This window comes from Myotis yumanensis, unplaced genomic scaffold (assembly GCF_028538775.1).
Source record: "Myotis yumanensis isolate MYYU_CA2020_CCGP unplaced genomic scaffold, mMyoYum1.0.hap1 SCAF_1, whole genome shotgun sequence".
NCBI classification, from domain to species: Eukaryota; Metazoa; Chordata; class Mammalia; order Chiroptera; family Vespertilionidae; genus Myotis; species Myotis yumanensis.
Window position 1 is genome coordinate 91,526,924 of NW_027223752.1, and position 16,779 is coordinate 91,543,702.

Consider the following 16,779-nt stretch of genomic DNA (forward strand, 5'->3'; position numbering starts at 1 on the left):
ACTGAGGATCAGCCAATAGCTGTTTGCTCCGTCCTGTTGATTCCCTGAGACCCTGCCCCACCCAAGCTGTGCACAGAGGCTTTTGCATATGAAAGGCCTGGCCCTTTGAGATCTAAAATTACCTAACAAACTGCAGCTGGGTCAGAGAGACACAGAACATCCAAAAGAAGGCTCAAGGCCCCACAGCAGCTTGTATTGTTTCACAGCTGGGCCTCATCTGGGCACCTCCAAACCCCAAACAAGGAAGAGGAATCTGCAGATCTCTCCATACCTCCTGCTGGGTAGCCTCAGGCAGAGGCTAAATTAGCACTTCCTTAGAGACCCAAGAGCCAGTGTACCCAGTGGTCAGAGTGGGACCATCCAGATTACAACTCCTCAGATCCATAAGGGACACACTCAGGGGGCAGACTCAGTGAGCACCAAAGCCCCACTGAAGCAAGTCTTGCCCCATAAGGGTGTCTTCAGCACAGAAGTTCTCCCACTGAAGACACAGCTGATTCTCACAGACAATTGGCCTGGAGGTTAATTCCTCCCAGTGATACCTACAACAATAGGCTTAACTACAACAAGACTGTGCACACAGCCACAAAGGGGTGCACCAAGAGTGTCCACCTCAGGTAATTGGGGAGGCTGAGCCACTGGGCCCTATAGGACACCTAGCACACAAAGCCACTCTATCAACACAGGGGAGCAGCCAAAATGCGGAGACAAAGAAACAGATCACAAATGACAGAAATGGAGGAAAGCAAATGACTGGACATAGAGTTCAAAACCACGATTATAAGGTTTTTCAAGAATTTTCTAGAAACTGCCAATAAATTTAGTGAGACCCTCGAGGATATGAAAAAGGACCAACTAGAAATTAAGCATACACTGACTGAAATAAAGAATAATATACAGAGTTCCAACAGCAGACAAGAAGATCCCAAGAATCAAGTCAAAGATTTGAAATACGAAGAACGAAAAAATACCCAACCGGAAAAGAAAAAAGAAAAAAGAATCCAAAAATATGAAGATAGTGTAAGGAGCCTCTGGGACAGCTTCAAGCATACCAACATCCGAATTATGGGGGTGCCAGAAGAAGAGAGAGAGCAAGATATTGAAAACCTATTTGAAGAAATAATGACAGAAAACTTTCCTTACCTGGTGAAAGAAATAGACTTACAGGTCCAGGAAGTGCAGAGAACCCCAAACAAAAGGAATCCAAAGAGGACCACACCAAGACACATCATAATTAAAATGCCAAGAGCAAAAGACAAAGAGAGAATCTTAAAAGCAGCAAGAGAAAAACAGTTAGTTACCTACAAGGGAGTACCCATGTGACTGTCAGCTGATTTCTCAACAGAAACCATGCAGGCCAGAAGGGAGTGGCAAGAAATATTCAAAGTGATGAATAGCAAGAACCTACAACCAAGATTACTTTATCCAGCAAAGCTATCATTCAGAAGTGAAGGTCAGATAAAGAGCTTCACAGATAAGAAAAAGCTAAAGGAGTTCATCACCACCAAACCAGTATTATACGAAATGCTGAGAGGTATCCTTTAAGAAGAGGAAGAAGAAGAAAAAGATAAAGATACAAATTATGAACAACAAATACACATCTACCAACAAGTGAATCTAAAAATCAAGTGAATTAATAATCTGGTGAACAGAGTAAACTGGTGAATATAATAGAATCAGGGGCATAGGAAGGGAGTGGACTGACTATTCTTGGGGGGGAAAGGGGTGTGGGGAGTGCAGGAAGAGACTGGACAAAAATCATACACCTATGGATGAGGACAGTGGGGGGGGGGGGGTAAGGGCAGAGGGTGTGGTGGGAAGGAGCTATGGGGGGGAAAAGAGGAACAGCTGTAATAATTTGAACAATAAAGATTTATTTTAAAAAATAAAATAAAATGTTAACTTTGAAAAAATTTATGTTCAAGTACTTATGTAAACAAAGGTTCAGTTTTTTCAGAACCTACTTACATGAATTGGTAGTCGTCTCTGCATTAGTCAAAACACAGAAGCAGATTAACTATAGAACTGAACTTAAGGCTACATCTTTCAAATATCAAACCCAACAAAGGACCTGGCTGGTGGGCATGGCTCAGTGGTTGAGTGTTGACCTATGAAGCAGGTCATGGTTAGATTCCTAGGTTGCAGGCTTGATTCCTAGTAGGGGGCAGAGGCAGCCGATCAATGATTCTCTGTCATCATCATTGATATTTCTCTCTCTCTCTCTCTCTCTCTCTCTCTCTCTCTCCCTTCCTCTGAAATCAATTGAAAACAAAAAAAAAAAACCAAAATGGTGATTTAGTTTTAGCCAAACACATCATCAACTGCAATAAATTATGTGATGTTAATTTGAATTGTATTGATAATGTCGTTCGTTTGCAACACAAATCAATAGAACACAAAGCTAATGTAGTTAGTTTAATTTGTTTTTAGTTTATAACAGCTATAAGAATAAGTTTATACACAGTTTTATGTTTATACATATTTAAGTAACAATATTTTGAAGCAATTTTAGGACTACTGGAGGTCGAGATAATTTATTGTTTTAAAAGGAGTCACAAATAAATTACCTGTGAGAAATTCTGCGGTAGCTCTTTAACACCACATGGTTCAGTGTGCCAATGGCTCTGAAAGTATGCTTTTCTGCTCTTCTGCTGTTCATATCTGATAATTTAGAGGCATTATAAAGGTGCCACACCTCCGCCTCCCGCCAAGGATTTGATCTGTTATCGACCTTTTTGTTTTCCCTTTTTTCTTTTTTTTCTGTATGTGGTAAACATTTTCTGGTTTTCAGAATATACAGAGTTTAAACGTGGTTATCCAGGAGTGCAGCTTGACAAGGGGGAGAGGAATCAAGTTCCTGACCCTGGAGCTCTGACATCCTTCCAACTATCTCGACTCCTCTAACCTTGTACCCTTTTATAAACTGTTTGGTTGTAACGTTTCTAAAGGAAACATGAAAGGTCTTTTTATAGATATTTCTTCAAATCATAAAATTGAACATCAATTTTACGACTTCTTCATAGCTGTGAAGTCAGTAATGGCTTATTAGAGAAACAGGCCATTAGAAGAAATATATCAAAGCAGACTGTAATTTGACAATTTACTCAATAGGTGTGACATTTTTGCAGAATTTTTTATTTTGGGTGGGGGAGAATACAGTGTTTTTATTACCTTTTCAGAGTTTCAAAAGAGAATTAAAACCATAAACAGGTTTAGCAATAAGTCCCGCAGATTTTCTGTTCCTTTTCTATGTTTGTCTCTGCAATACCAGAAACTCATATAGTTTCACACTATTTTCTTTTTGTACATCATAAAATTGTGTACTAATTTAAAAATTCAAAATTGTCTTTCGCAGGTTTTTATTTCAAAATATTCTGTCAGTTTTGGAGAGCAGTAGGACGACCAAATGAAGGAGAAAAAAGCAAAACTCCACTTATTCTGTAAATATACTGTATTCCTTACTAAGGTGCCAGCATAACGCAGGCAAACCTATGCTTTCCACTTTACTTCCCATAGATGGAGCGGGGCAACCACCTCAATACTTGACCCTCGAACCACTTCAAAAATACAACTAAAAGATGAATGGACATCACCCAGAACCACAGGAAAGCTGGCTGAGGAGAGACTCTTCAACTAGAAGGAAAGACAGCAGCGTCCCGAGGCTCAGAGGAGGTGCAGTGTGGAAAATTTAAAGGTGTGGAGGTGCACGCGAAAAGCAGGCTGGTGGCTGAGGCGCGGTTGTCGTTTTCGGTCGGGAGTGAGTCTCAGACTTTGGGCTCCAGATCCGGGCAAGTCTCTAGGGACTCAGACTCAGACGGGAGAAGCGGGATTGTCCGGCATCAGTTGGAACCTAAGGGCAGCTTTCTCTCCGAAGTTTGCAGCAGCTGGGAACGGGACTGAGAGCAGCCATAACTGCTCCCTCCGCCCACCCTGCTGATCCCGTGCAACCTGCCCCACCCAAGCCCTGCACAGAGCCATTTGCTGGATCGCCTCAGGCAAAGGCTAGATTAGCACCTCCCCAGAGGACAGAAGTTTTCCCGGGCAGACACAGGTGATTCTCACAGCCAGTCAGCCTGGTGGGCAAATCCCTCTAGTATTAACTACAACAATCAAGGCTTAACTAGAACAAGACTGCGCACAAAGACCACAAGGGGGTGCACCAAGAAAGCATAAAAAATGCGGAGACAAAAAAACATGACAGAAATGGAGGATATGGAGCTAAAAAACGCAATTTTGAGGGCTTGCAATAAACTTGTTGAGAGCCTCACAAAAACTAATGAGACCCTCGATGCTACGATAAAGAAACTAGAAATTAAGCATACACGGACTGAAATAAAGAATATTATACCCAATAGCAGACCAGAGGAGCGCAAGAATCAAGTCAAAGATTTGAAATGCGAAGAAGCAAAAAACACCCAACCGGAAAAGCAAAATGAAAAAAGAATCCGAAAATACGAAGATAGTGTAAGGAGCCTCTGGGACACCTTCAAGCGCACTAATATCAGAATAATAGGGGTGCCAGAAGATGAGAGACAGCAAGATATTGAAAACCTATTTGAAGAAATAATGGCAGAAAACTTCCCCCACCTGGTGAAAGAAATGGACTTACAGGTCCAAGAAGCACAGAGAACCCCAAACAAAAGGAATCCAAAGAGGACCACACCAAGACACATCATCATTAAAATGCCAAGAGCAAAAGACAAAGAGAGAATCTTAAAAGCAGCAAGAGAAAGAGACTCAATTACCTACAAGGGAATACCCATGTGACTGTCAGCTGATTTCTCAACAGAAACTTTGCAGGCCAGAAGGGAATGGCAAGAAATATTCAAAGTACTGAATACCAAGAACCTACAACCAAGACTACTTTATCCAGCAAAGCTATCATTCAGAAGTGAAGGTCAGATAAAGAGCTTCACAGATAAGGAAAAGCTAAAGGAGTTCATCACCACTAAACCAGTATTATACGAAATGCTGAAAGGTATCCTTTAAGAAGAGGAAGAAGAAAAAGGTAAAGATACAAATTGTGAACAACAAACATGCATCTATCAACAAGTGAATCTAAGAATCAAGTGAATAAATAATCTGATGTACAGAATGAACTGGTGATTACAATGACTCAGGGACATAGAAAGGGAATGGACTGACTATTCTTGGGGGAAAAAGGGGAATGGGAGATGCGGGAAGAGACTGGACAAAAATCGTGCACCTATGGATGAGGACAGTGGGTGGGGAGTGAGGGCAGAGGGTGGGGCGGGAACTGGGAGGAGGGGAGTTATGGGGGAAAAAAAGAGGAACAAATGTAATCTGAACAATAAAGATTTAATAAAATTAAAAATAAAAAGATTAAAATAAAAAAAAAATACTTGACCCTCATTTCTTTCACCTTTGGGCCTCATCTCGCAACGCGCGAGGCTGTTACTTGAGCCATATGGTTTTTGCAATAAAATCAGAATCTTGAACACTAACTGCGGTATTTCCTTCAAGTTGGTCTGTTCTGCATGTGTACCTAACAGGGCGAGGGGCAGAGTGCGGGAAGCATACGGAACTGCAAGAATGACTCCCCAGTTCAACCCTAATCGTGTAATTCCTCGAATCCACCCCTCAGGCCAAAAATGTGGGCTTCAGTGTGTTCTCCAGTGTTCCGGCCGGTCCGGAACCTGGCTTCTGGGTCTCCCAGAAGAAACACCTGGGAGAGGCGTGGCCATCCTTCCGGGCTCTCCCAGCCCCGGGCGCCTGGGCTTAATGGCCTCAGGTCCGAGACACCAGGGCGAAAGTTCGCTGAGCCCGGGGAAGCCAGCGAGTGCCGCCGACCGTCCAGAACTGAGCGGGCGAGGACTTGGGAGGAAGTTCACGGAGGGCTGGACGCCGGGCTCCTTTTGCAATCGGCACAAGGTCCCTGTGCCACGGGTGAAATATCCATCGCACCTTCCATATTTCACTGAGAGGACCCGTGCTCCACCCCGATGCCTAGCTACCCAGCAGGCAGGCCGCCTGCTCCAGGCTGGACGCTGGGGCCGCCTCGATCACGCCAACTCGGGTGCCTGCTCCCCGCAGACCTCGGGAGCACCGCGCGCACAGCTGTGGGCCGTGCTCGCCGCTGCCCGCCTGCTCCGCCCACCCAGCGCCACGGCCTGACGACTCTCAGCCCCGCCTCGCGCTATTACCCAAGGTGCCCCGGGCGCTCATTTGCATGTCCCACGCGACAGGTGAACCCCGCAGCTCAATCGCAGCCTAGCTATCACCGCGACCAACACGCGAGCCTCGGGAGGGGTTCCATGGCATCACGTTCCCCTAACCGTTCCGAGATCACCGCCGAAGGACGCGACCCAGTCACCGGAACTTAAAAGGAGAAAGCTCGCCGGGCCTCAAATACCTGGCGGGCGGGTGCAGTAGCGTGCTCGCTTCGGCAGCACATATACTAAAATTGGAACGATACAGAGAAGATTAGCATGGCCCCTGCGCAAGGATGACACGCAAATTCGTGAAGCGTTCCATATTTTGCACCCCGCTCTGCAGGACTGCGGGGATTTGGGCTCTGGAGACCTGCTCCGGGCCTGCGCCCAGGCCTTCCGAGACTCCCACCTAATATTTTCCTCTTTGAGGGGCTAGCAAACCTTAACCGCCTTCTGCCATCTTCATGGCCTCCAAGATAGATTTTAGTTACCAAATGATCCTGGTACTTGCTTCTGAATCCTTGAATGGGCAGTGAACTTTCTGATCAAATTTTCCATCACAGAATCCGTCCGTTTTAGGCAAACCGGCATTTCTGAGAGCTCCTTAAAGGCCAGTGAAAACAGGCCCACACAACCGGTCTTAGAAATACTTGAGAAAGCAGATCCAAATGGGCTTGCTGCTTCCAGCCAGTTTCCAATTGTCCTGAAACTCTAGGGTCCAGGGGCACCGGCCAATATTGCTCTCACCCGCTGTAACCACCCCTTGACAGCAGCCTCAGCCTTTGCACGGCCCGCAGTCTGAGACAGGGCATAGGACTCAGGCCTTAACGCGGCTGAACAATGTCAAACTAGACACAACAAATGAGCACTGATGTTGCTTACTTCTTATAGTAAGGATTCTTTATTTTAGCAATAATTTAGTAACTCAATAATTCAGAAATGATTTGATAAGAATTCACCGAACACCTTAGGTGAATTCTTACATTCTAGAGGACAACTACCAACCTACCTGGGCCTCTGGAGTTTGTGTTGTTGAGGGAGACAAACCATAAATAAATCGACTTCATAAAGTCTGAGGTTTATGAAGGAAACGCAAGTTAACATATTAGCACAAACACCCCACTGCAAACACTTTAGCACTGTTTTCATTTTACAGAGTGCCTTACACGGATACCTTTTTTGCGCAAAAGTAACGATTTCTTTGAGTGTCAGACGACGATTGTGCTTTGACTCATATCTTTTCCCACCCCAGCAGAGCGGGAAGCAAAATATGGAACGCTTCACGAATTTGCGTGTCATCCTTGCGCAGGGGCCATGCTAATCTTCTCTGTATCGTTCCAATTTTAGTATATGTGCTGCCGAAGCGAGCACGCTACTGCACCCGCCCGCCAGGTATTTGAGGCCCGGCGAGCTTTCTCCTTTTAAGTTCCGGTGACTGGGTCGCGTCCTTCGGCGGTGATCTCGGAACGGTTAGGGGAACGTGATGCCATGGAACCCCTCCCGAGGCTCGCGTGTTGGTCGCGGTGATAGCTAGGCTGCGATTGAGCTGCGGGGTTCACCTGTCGCGTGGGACATGCAAATGAGCGCCCGGGGCACCTTGGGTAATAGCGCGAGGCGGGGCTGAGAGTCGTCAGGCCGTGGCGCTGGGTGGGCGGAGCAGGCGGGCAGCGGCGAGCACGGCCCACAGCTGTGCGCGCGGTGCTCCCGAGGTCTGCGGGGAGCAGGCACCCGAGTTGGCGTGATCGAGGCGGCCCCAGCGTCCAGCCTGGAGCAGGCGGCCTGCCTGCTGGGTAGCTAGGCATCGGGGTGGAGCACGGGTCCTCTCAGTGAAATATGGAAGGTGCGATGGATATTTCACCCGTGGCACAGGGACCTTGTGCCGATTGCAAAAGGAGCCCGGCGTCCAGCCCTCCGTGAACTTCCTCCCAAGTCCTCGCCCGCTCAGTTCTGGACGGTCGGCGGCACTCGCTGGCTTCCCCGGGCTCAGCGAACTTTCGCCCTGGTGTCTCGGACCTGAGGCCATTAAGCCCAGGCGCCCGGGGCTGGGAGAGCCCGGAAGGATGGCCACGCCTCTCCCAGGTGTTTCTTCTGGGAGACCCAGAAGCCAGGTTCCGGACCGGCCGGAACACTGGAGAACACACTGAAGCCCACATTTTTGGCCTGAGGGGTGGATTCGAGGAATTACACGATTAGGGTTGAACTGGGGAGTCATTCTTGCAGTTCCGTATGCTTCCCGCACTCTGCCCCTCGCCCTGTTAGGTACACATGCAGAACAGACCAACTTGAAGGAAATACCGCAGTTAGTGTTCAAGATTCTGATTTTATTGCAAAAACCATATGGCTCAAGTAACAGCCTCGCGCGTTGCGAGATGAGGCCCAAAGGTGGAAGAAATGAGGGTCAAGTATTGAGGTGGTTGCCCCGCTCCATCTATGGGAAGTAAAGTGGAAAGCATAGGTTTGCCTGCGTTATGCTGGCACCTTAATAAGGAATACAGTATATTTATAGAATAAGTGGAGTTTTGCTTTTTTCTCCTTCATTTGGTCGTCCTACTTCTCTCCAAAACTGACAGAATATTTTGAAATAAAAACCTGCGAAAGACAATTTTGAATTTTTAAATTAGTACACAATTTTATGATGTACAAAAAGAAAATAGTGTGAAACTATATGAGTTTCTGGTATTGCAGAGACAAACATAGAAAAGGAACAGAAAATCTGCGGGACTTATTGCTAAACCTGTTTATGGTTTTAATTCTCTTTTGAAACTCTGAAAAGGTAATAAAAACACTGTATTCTCCCCCACCCAAAATAAAAAATTCTGCAAAAATGTCACACCTATTGAGTAAATTGTCAAATTACAGTCTGCTTTGATATATTTCTTCTAATGGCCTGTTTCTCTAATAAGCCATTACTGACTTCACAGCTATGAAGAAGTCGTAAAATTGATGTTCAATTTTATGATTTGAAGAAATATCTATAAAAAGACCTTTCATGTTTCCTTTAGAAACGTTACAACCAAACAGTTTATAAAAGGGTACAAGGTTAGAGGAGTCGAGATAGTTGGAAGGATGTCAGAGCTCCAGGGTCAGGAACTTGATTCCTCTCCCCCTTGTCAAGCTGCACTCCTGGATAACCACGTTTAAACTCTGTATATTCTGAAAACCAGAAAATGTTTACCACATACAGAAAAAAAAGAAAAAAGGGAAAACAAAAAGGTCGATAACAGATCAAATCCTTGGCGGGAGGCGGAGGTGTGGCACCTTTATAATGCCTCTAAATTATCAGATATGAACAGCAGAAGAGCAGAAAAGCATACTTTCAGAGCCATTGGCACACTGAACCATGTGGTGTTAAAGAGCTACAGCAGAATTTCTCACAGGTAATTTATTTGTGACTCCTTTTAAAACAATAAATTATCTCGACCTCCAGTAGTCCTAAAATTGCTTCAAAATATTGTTACTTAAATATGTATAAACATAAAACTGTGTATAAACTTATTCTTATAGCTGTTATAAACTAAAAACAAATTAAACTAACTACATTAGCTTTGTGTTCTATTGATTTGTGTTGCAAACGAACGACATTATCAATACAATTCAAATTAACATCACATAATTTATTGCAGTTGATGATGTGTTTGGCTAAAACTAGGTTAGCTTGCTACTGGGGTCCGGCTGGTTGGGCCTGAGCGATTCGGCCGGACATGCCCTGCAGCCCTCCTGCTGTCCCTCCCCAGCTGGCCAACCTCCCATGTCCCTCCCTGGCCCCAATCATGCACCAGTGGGGTTCCTTGGCTTGGCCTGAGCCCTTTTGTAATCTGGGACCCCTCGGGGGATGTTGGAGAGCTGGTTTCGCCCGATCCCACGGGCCAGGCAGAGGGACCCCACAGGTGTACAAAATTGTGCACTGGACCTCTAGTTTATTATAAAATTGCTTAGTAACTATCAAGTCTACATATTGATATGAGTTTAAAATTGATTGCCCTTACCATACAAACTATTTCTTTCAAAAACTCATGTCCTCCCCAGATACAATTTATAAGCATGTAACTGGAAAGAAATATCTTATTCTTGCACCTCAGAGATTTATATATTGTAGTCGGCTGCCTTCTGGATAGTTTGATCTTTCCCACAAGTGATTCTGATGTTTGGAAACCACTGCTTTAAACAGAAAAACACTCAAAAGCCTACACATTAAAACTTCTAAGGTTATTCTTAGCTGAAGGAACTTGTTTAAACTTAAATCTGAACCAGTTAGGATTTGCCTCATATAGCACTTAAATATAATCTCAAAATAGCCAAAAAGATTTCAAAAGCAGAAACCTACACTTTGAAGAGACCATCCATTAAATAATGATCGGTTACATTCTTCTAGATCCATTATGGACATGATTTTGATATTTTTGGACTAGTTTAGAAACATTACTTCATTAATCTGTCACAATTTATTGATCTATTACCTATAGTGATCAATATTAACCTCTCTGTGCGGAGATGTAATCAAGGCCCTCAAAAAAAACCCAAACACACTACTTTAAATGATCCTTAAGAACACAAATTAAGATGGAAAGCAATTCCATTCTGATATATCCCAGTCCTATGTTCGAAATGTTTTATTAATTTTTTTGTATTTTAAAACTATCAACTATTCTACATCATTCTATGCATTTATTCATTACCTTTGGGGGAAAAGGTGGTAAAAATAGAGAACAACTATCATCATCCTTTGTAAGATTTTTTACATATCTTATTTTGACTTAATCTTTCATAAATTATTCCAAATGGATAAAACTTATAAGATTTAATTTTACTAACACCCTAAGCCAGGGATCAGTCAACTATTTTGTAATTAAAGAATTGGATTGATTTTAGTTTTTATTTGAAAAGTACATTGCTGGTAATGTTTTCTCTATATATACCAAGTGCCAACAAAGATGAAAAATCTGGAAATGAAATTTCTAAGAAGTAAATCTAGGGGGTATTAAATACTACATTCCCTCGGATAGCTAGATTTTTTTTAAAAAAATCTTTGACACATTTAAAATAAACCAAGTCCCACAAAAATAGTAACAGTGAGGATAATGTGCATTGCTTCAAATTTTACTTATCATTTTAGGGTGCTAAATATACATTGGTTTCACTGAGCACCTACAAAGACATTTGAATAAAATGAAATACAAAGAATTTAGAGAAAAGGGAAACTAAGAGCTCCAAATCTAAAAATGGTTAAGATATTTAAAAAACTGTCAAGTACCGAGGAGAAACCAAGATGGCGGCATAGGTAAACACGGGAGTTTGCTGCCTCGAACAACCACTTCAAAAATACAACTAAAAGACGGAACGGACATCATCCAGAACCACAGGAAAGCTGGCTGAGTGGATGTTCTACAACTAGGAGGAAAGAGAAAAGCATACCGAGGCTCAGAGGAGGCACAGTGCTGAAGTAAAATACTAAGGTTCGGAGTGCATGTGGAGCGGGCTGGAGGCTGAGGGCACGGTTGTTTTCAATCGGGAGGGAGTCTCAGGCTCTGAGCTCCAGTTCCGGGCGAGTCTCTAAGGACCCAGACTCATACGGGAGAAGCGGGACTGTCTGGCATCGCTCAGAACCCTAGGGCAGCTTTCTCTCCGTGGGGCTTGCAGCGACTACTGGGACACTGAGAAGCAGAGCCTCTGAGGGCAAGACTGAGAGCAGCCATAATTGCTAACCCCGCCCTGTTGATCCCGTGGGACCCGCCCCGCCCAAGCCCTGCAGGGAGGCTTTTGCTGGATAGCCTCAGGCAAAGGCTAGATTAGCACCTCCCTAGAGATCCAGGAGCCAGGAAGCCCAGAGGTCAGAGTGGGACCATCCAGCTTTAAGCTCCGTGGAACCATAAAAGACACACTCAGGAGGCAGACTCAGTGAGCACCAAAGCCCCATCGAAGCAAGTCTAGCCCCAGAGGGGTGTCTCCAGCACAGAAGTTCTCCCACCGCAGACACAGCTGATTCTCACAGCCAATTGACCTGGAGGTCAATTCCTCACAGTGATAACTACAACAATCAAGGCTTAACCACAACAAGACTGTGCACAAAGCCCACAAGGGGGTGCACCAAGAGTGTCTACCTTAGGTAATTGGGACACTTAGCACAGAAAGGCACTCTATCGACACAGCGAAGCATAAAAAAATGCCGAGACAAAGAAACAGGACACAAACGACAGAATTGGAGGAAAGCAAACTGTTGGATATAGAGTTCAAAACCACACTTTTAAGGTCTTTAAAGAACTGTTTAGAAGCCCTCGAAAAGACTGGTAAGACCGCCGATAAATGTAGTGAGATCCTCAAGAAATCTAATGAGACCCTCGATGTTGTGATAAAGGACCAACTAGAAATTAAGCATACACTGACTGAAATAAAGAATATTATACAGACCCCCAACAGCAGACCAGAGGGTCGCAAGGATCAAGTCAAAGATCTGAAATACGAAGAAGCAAAAAACACCCAACCGGAAAAGCAAAATGAAAAATGAATCCGAAAATATGAAGATAGTGTAAGGAGCCTCTGGGACAGCTTCAAGCGTACCAACATCCAAATTATAGGGGTGCCAGAAGATGAGAGAGAGCAAGATATTGAAAACCTATTTGAAGAAATAATGACAGAAAACTTCCCCTACCTGGTGAAAGGAATAGACTTCCAAGTCCAGGAAGCGCAGAGAACCCCAAACAAAAGGAATCCAAAGAGGACCACACCAAGACACATCATCATTAAAATGCCAAGAGCAAAAGACAAAGAGAGAATCCTAAAAGCAGCAAGAGAAAGAAAATCAGTTACCTACAAGGGAGTACCCATACGACTGTCAGCTGATTTCTCAACAGAAACTTTGCAGGCCAGAAGGGAATGGCAAGAAATATTCAAAGTGATGAATACCAAGAACCTACAACCAAGACTACTTTATCCAGCAAAGCTATCATTCAGAAGTGAAGGCCAGATAAAGAGCTTCACAGATAAGAAAAAGCTAAAGGAGTTCATCACCACCAAACCAGTATTATATGAAATGCTGAAAGGTATCCTGTAAGAAGAGGAAGAAGAAGAAAAAGGTAAAGATACAAATTATGAACAACAAATATGCATCTGAAAACTAGGGGGCGAGACCAAGATGGCGGCGTAGGTAAACACCGGAGACCGCTGCCGCAAACAACCATTTCAAAAATACAACTAAAAGACTGAACGGACATCACCCAGAACCACAGGAAGGCTGGCTGAAGAGAGACTCTACAACTAGAAGGAAAGAGAACAGCAAATCGAGGCTCAGAGGTGGCGCAGTGTGGAAAATACAAAGGTACCGAGGTGCGCGCGCAAAGCAGGCTGGTGGCTGAGGGCTCGGTTGTCGTTTTCTGTCGGGAGTGAGTCTCAGACTCTGGGCTCCAGATCCGGGCGAGTCTCTAGGGACCCAGACTCAAACGGGAGAAGCGGGATTATCCGGCATCAGTTGGAACCTGAGGGCAACTTTCTCTCCGAGGTTTGCAGCGGCTGCCGGGGTTCTGAGAAGCAGAGCCTCTGGGAACGGGACTGAGCGTGGCCATAACTGCTCCCTCCACCCGCCCTGTTGATCCCGCCCCGCCCAAAGCCTGCGCACAGCCATTTGCCGATCGCCTCAGGCAAAGGCTGGATTAGCGCCTCCCCAGAAGGCAGACGTTTTCCGTACAGCTGATTCCTATAGCCAGCCGGCCTGGGGGTCAAATCCCTCTAGTGGTAACTACAACAATTAAGGCTTGGCTAGAACAAGACTGCGCACAGAGACCACAAGGGGGTGCACCAAGAAAGCATAAAAGATGCGGAGACAAAGAAACATGACAGAAATGGAGGATATGGAGCTAAGAATCGCAATTTTGAGGGCTTGCCATAAATTTGTGCAGAGCCTCACGAAAACTAATGAGACCCTCGATGCTACGATAAAGAAATTAGAAAGTAAGCATACACGGACTGAAATAAAGAATATTATACCCAATAGCAGACCAGAGGAGTACAATAATCAAACCAAAGATTCGACAAAAAACACCCAATTGGAAAAGCAAAATGAAAAAAGAATCCAAAAGTGTGAAGATAGTGTAAGGAGCCTCTGGGACAGCTTTAAGCGGTCTAATATCAGAGTCATTGGAGTGCCAGAAGATGAGAGACAGCAAGATATTGAAAACCTATTTCAAGAAATAATGGCAGAAAACTTCCCCCACCTGGAGAAAGAAATGGACTTACAGGTCCAAGAAGCGCAGAGAACCCCAAACAAAAGGAATCCAAAGAGGACCACACCAAGACACATCATCATTAAAATGCCAAGAGCAAAAGACAAAGAGAAAATCTTAAAAGCAGCAAGAGAAAGAGGCTTAATTACCTACAAGGGAATACCCATACGACTGTCAGCTGATTTCTCAACAGAAACTTTGCAGGCCAGAAGGGAATGGCAAGAAATATTCAAAGTGCTGAATACCAAGAACCTACAACCAAGATTACTTTATCCAGCAAAGCTATCATTCAGAATTGAAGGTCAGATAAAGAGCTTCACAGATAAGGAAAAGCTAAAGGAGTTCATCACCGCCAAACCAGTATTATATGAAATGCTGAAAGGTATCCTTTAAGAAGAGGAAGAAGAAGAAAAAGGTAAAGATACAAATTATGAACAACAAACATGCATCTATCAACAAATGAATCTAAGAATCAAGTGAATAAATAACCTGATGTACAGAATGAACTGGTGATTATAATAGAATCAGGGACATAGAAAGGGAATAGACTGACTATTCTTGGGGGAAAAAGGGGTGTGGGAGATGCGGGAAGTGACTGGACAAAAATCATGCACCTATGGATGAACACAGTGGGTGGGGAGTGAGGGTGGAGGGTGGGGTTGGAGCTGGAAGGAGGGGAGTTATGGGGGGAAAAAAGAGGAACAAATGTAATAATCTGAACAATAAAGATTTAATTAAAAAAAAAAACTGTCAAGTACCTAAAAGTACTAAAGAATTAGGACAAAATATTCATTTCAAGGTCACAAGAAAATGACGTGAACACAAATACAAAAATTAAAACTAATTTGAATAAATTAGTAAAGTGGTGATTAAATAGGTTAATTGCTAAACCTACATCACTTATACTGGAATAAGAATTGATGCAGATATACTCTCCCTCCCACGAGCATGCCTGCGCCACCCTCCTCCCCCTCTTTCCTCAAAGGCAGGCATCTCCTAAACTCTGTTAAGACCCCACAAGGCTTGCAACCAGGGCAGCTATGGGCATTGGCAGTTCATCCCAGGCAAACTCCCTGAACCTGTACCCCAGGACCCTGTACTCAGACTTCTTAGTGAGCCAAAACAGCACAGTCTAGGCTCATGTTCCCAGCCCTTTCCTGTTTCACTTCCCCAGTTTTAATAAACATCTTCTAAAATTAAAAAAAAGCAGAAGAAAAGAAAGAAAAAGACATCCCTATCTGGTTTGGCTCAGTAGATAGAGCGTCTGCGTACCCCCTGTCTTCTCTGAGGAAAAAAAAAAGGACAAAGCAAAATAGAAATTTGAAAAAATAGGTTATAATACAAAGAAATTCTTAACTAAAAATTGGGCAAACTATTAGGAGAGCCATTATTAATTTATTCATAATAATTTTTACCACTTAAGACAAATAAAACTGATAGAAAATCTCCACTGTGGGAATAAGCAAGCTGTTTCTAAATACAAATTCCTTGACAACTACTCAAAGTTCATACACTGCAAGATTTAGTATTCCTTACTATGGTAACAATGACAAAAACCAGCACTGCCAGCACTGCAGTAATTCCAAGGCTTATAATTTTATATTAAACGTGGTAATGACTGAATCATGGTACTTGGATCAAATTAATAATCCATTATCACATTATAAGATCATATTAGTATCTCATATCCAATATCATTATCCAATAACTGAATATTGGGTATGAGCTAATAATGCTTACAGTCTTCACAACTACTCACAGATGTTACTAACCATAAGAAATGAATTTTTATGAGTAGGTCCTTCCCTTATTAAATCTTAGAAAATTTTATTTTCAGAGATTGGTAAATTGAAAAGGCTACCGGGAACTTCAGTTCAAATACAATAAGAAATTAAGCATGTCCCATAAGTATTGAAACAAATCAGAAATTGTTCAACCTAAGAATTAAGGTATTTGGTTAAAATGGTTAAATTCAAGACAAGCACACACAAGAAGACCTAAGTTCCATATTTTGCACCAGAGAAGGGTGCAAAATATGGAACGCTTCACGAATTTGCGTGTCATCCTTGCGCAGGGGCCATGCTAATCTTCTCTGTATCGTTCCAATTTTAGTATATGTGCTGCCGAAGCGAGCACGGTGTTGTTCCCGCACCGACAGGTATTTCAGGCCCGGCGAGTTTCCTCCTTTTAAGTCCCGGTGAGTGGGTCGCGTCCTTTGGCGGTGACCTCGGAGCGGTTAGGGGAACTTGATGCCACGGGATCCCCTCCCGAGGCTCGCGTGTTGGTCGCGGTGATAGCTAGGCTGCGATTGAGCTTCGGGGTTCACCTGCCGCGCGGGACATGCAAATGAGCGCCCGGGGCACCTTGGGTAATAGCGCGAGGCGGGGCTGAGA

General features: G+C 43.9%; 3 non-coding genes across 3 annotated transcripts; 1 reads left to right on the forward strand and 2 right to left on the reverse strand.

The window, feature by feature from the left end:
* The first annotated feature begins 6,394 nt into the window (after positions 1-6,394).
* LOC138999681 (U6 spliceosomal RNA) lies at positions 6,395-6,501 on the forward strand. Its single transcript, XR_011469426.1, has one exon. It is a non-coding gene; the product is annotated as a U6 spliceosomal RNA (small nuclear RNA).
* Positions 6,502-7,437: 936 nt separating this feature from the next.
* On the reverse strand, positions 7,438-7,544 carry LOC138999688 (U6 spliceosomal RNA). Its single transcript, XR_011469427.1, has one exon. It is a non-coding gene; the product is annotated as a U6 spliceosomal RNA (small nuclear RNA).
* Positions 7,545-16,415: 8,871 nt separating this feature from the next.
* Positions 16,416-16,522, reverse strand: LOC138999692 (U6 spliceosomal RNA). The gene has a single exon (XR_011469428.1). It is a non-coding gene; the product is annotated as a U6 spliceosomal RNA (small nuclear RNA).
* Positions 16,523-16,779: the final 257 nt, after the last annotated feature.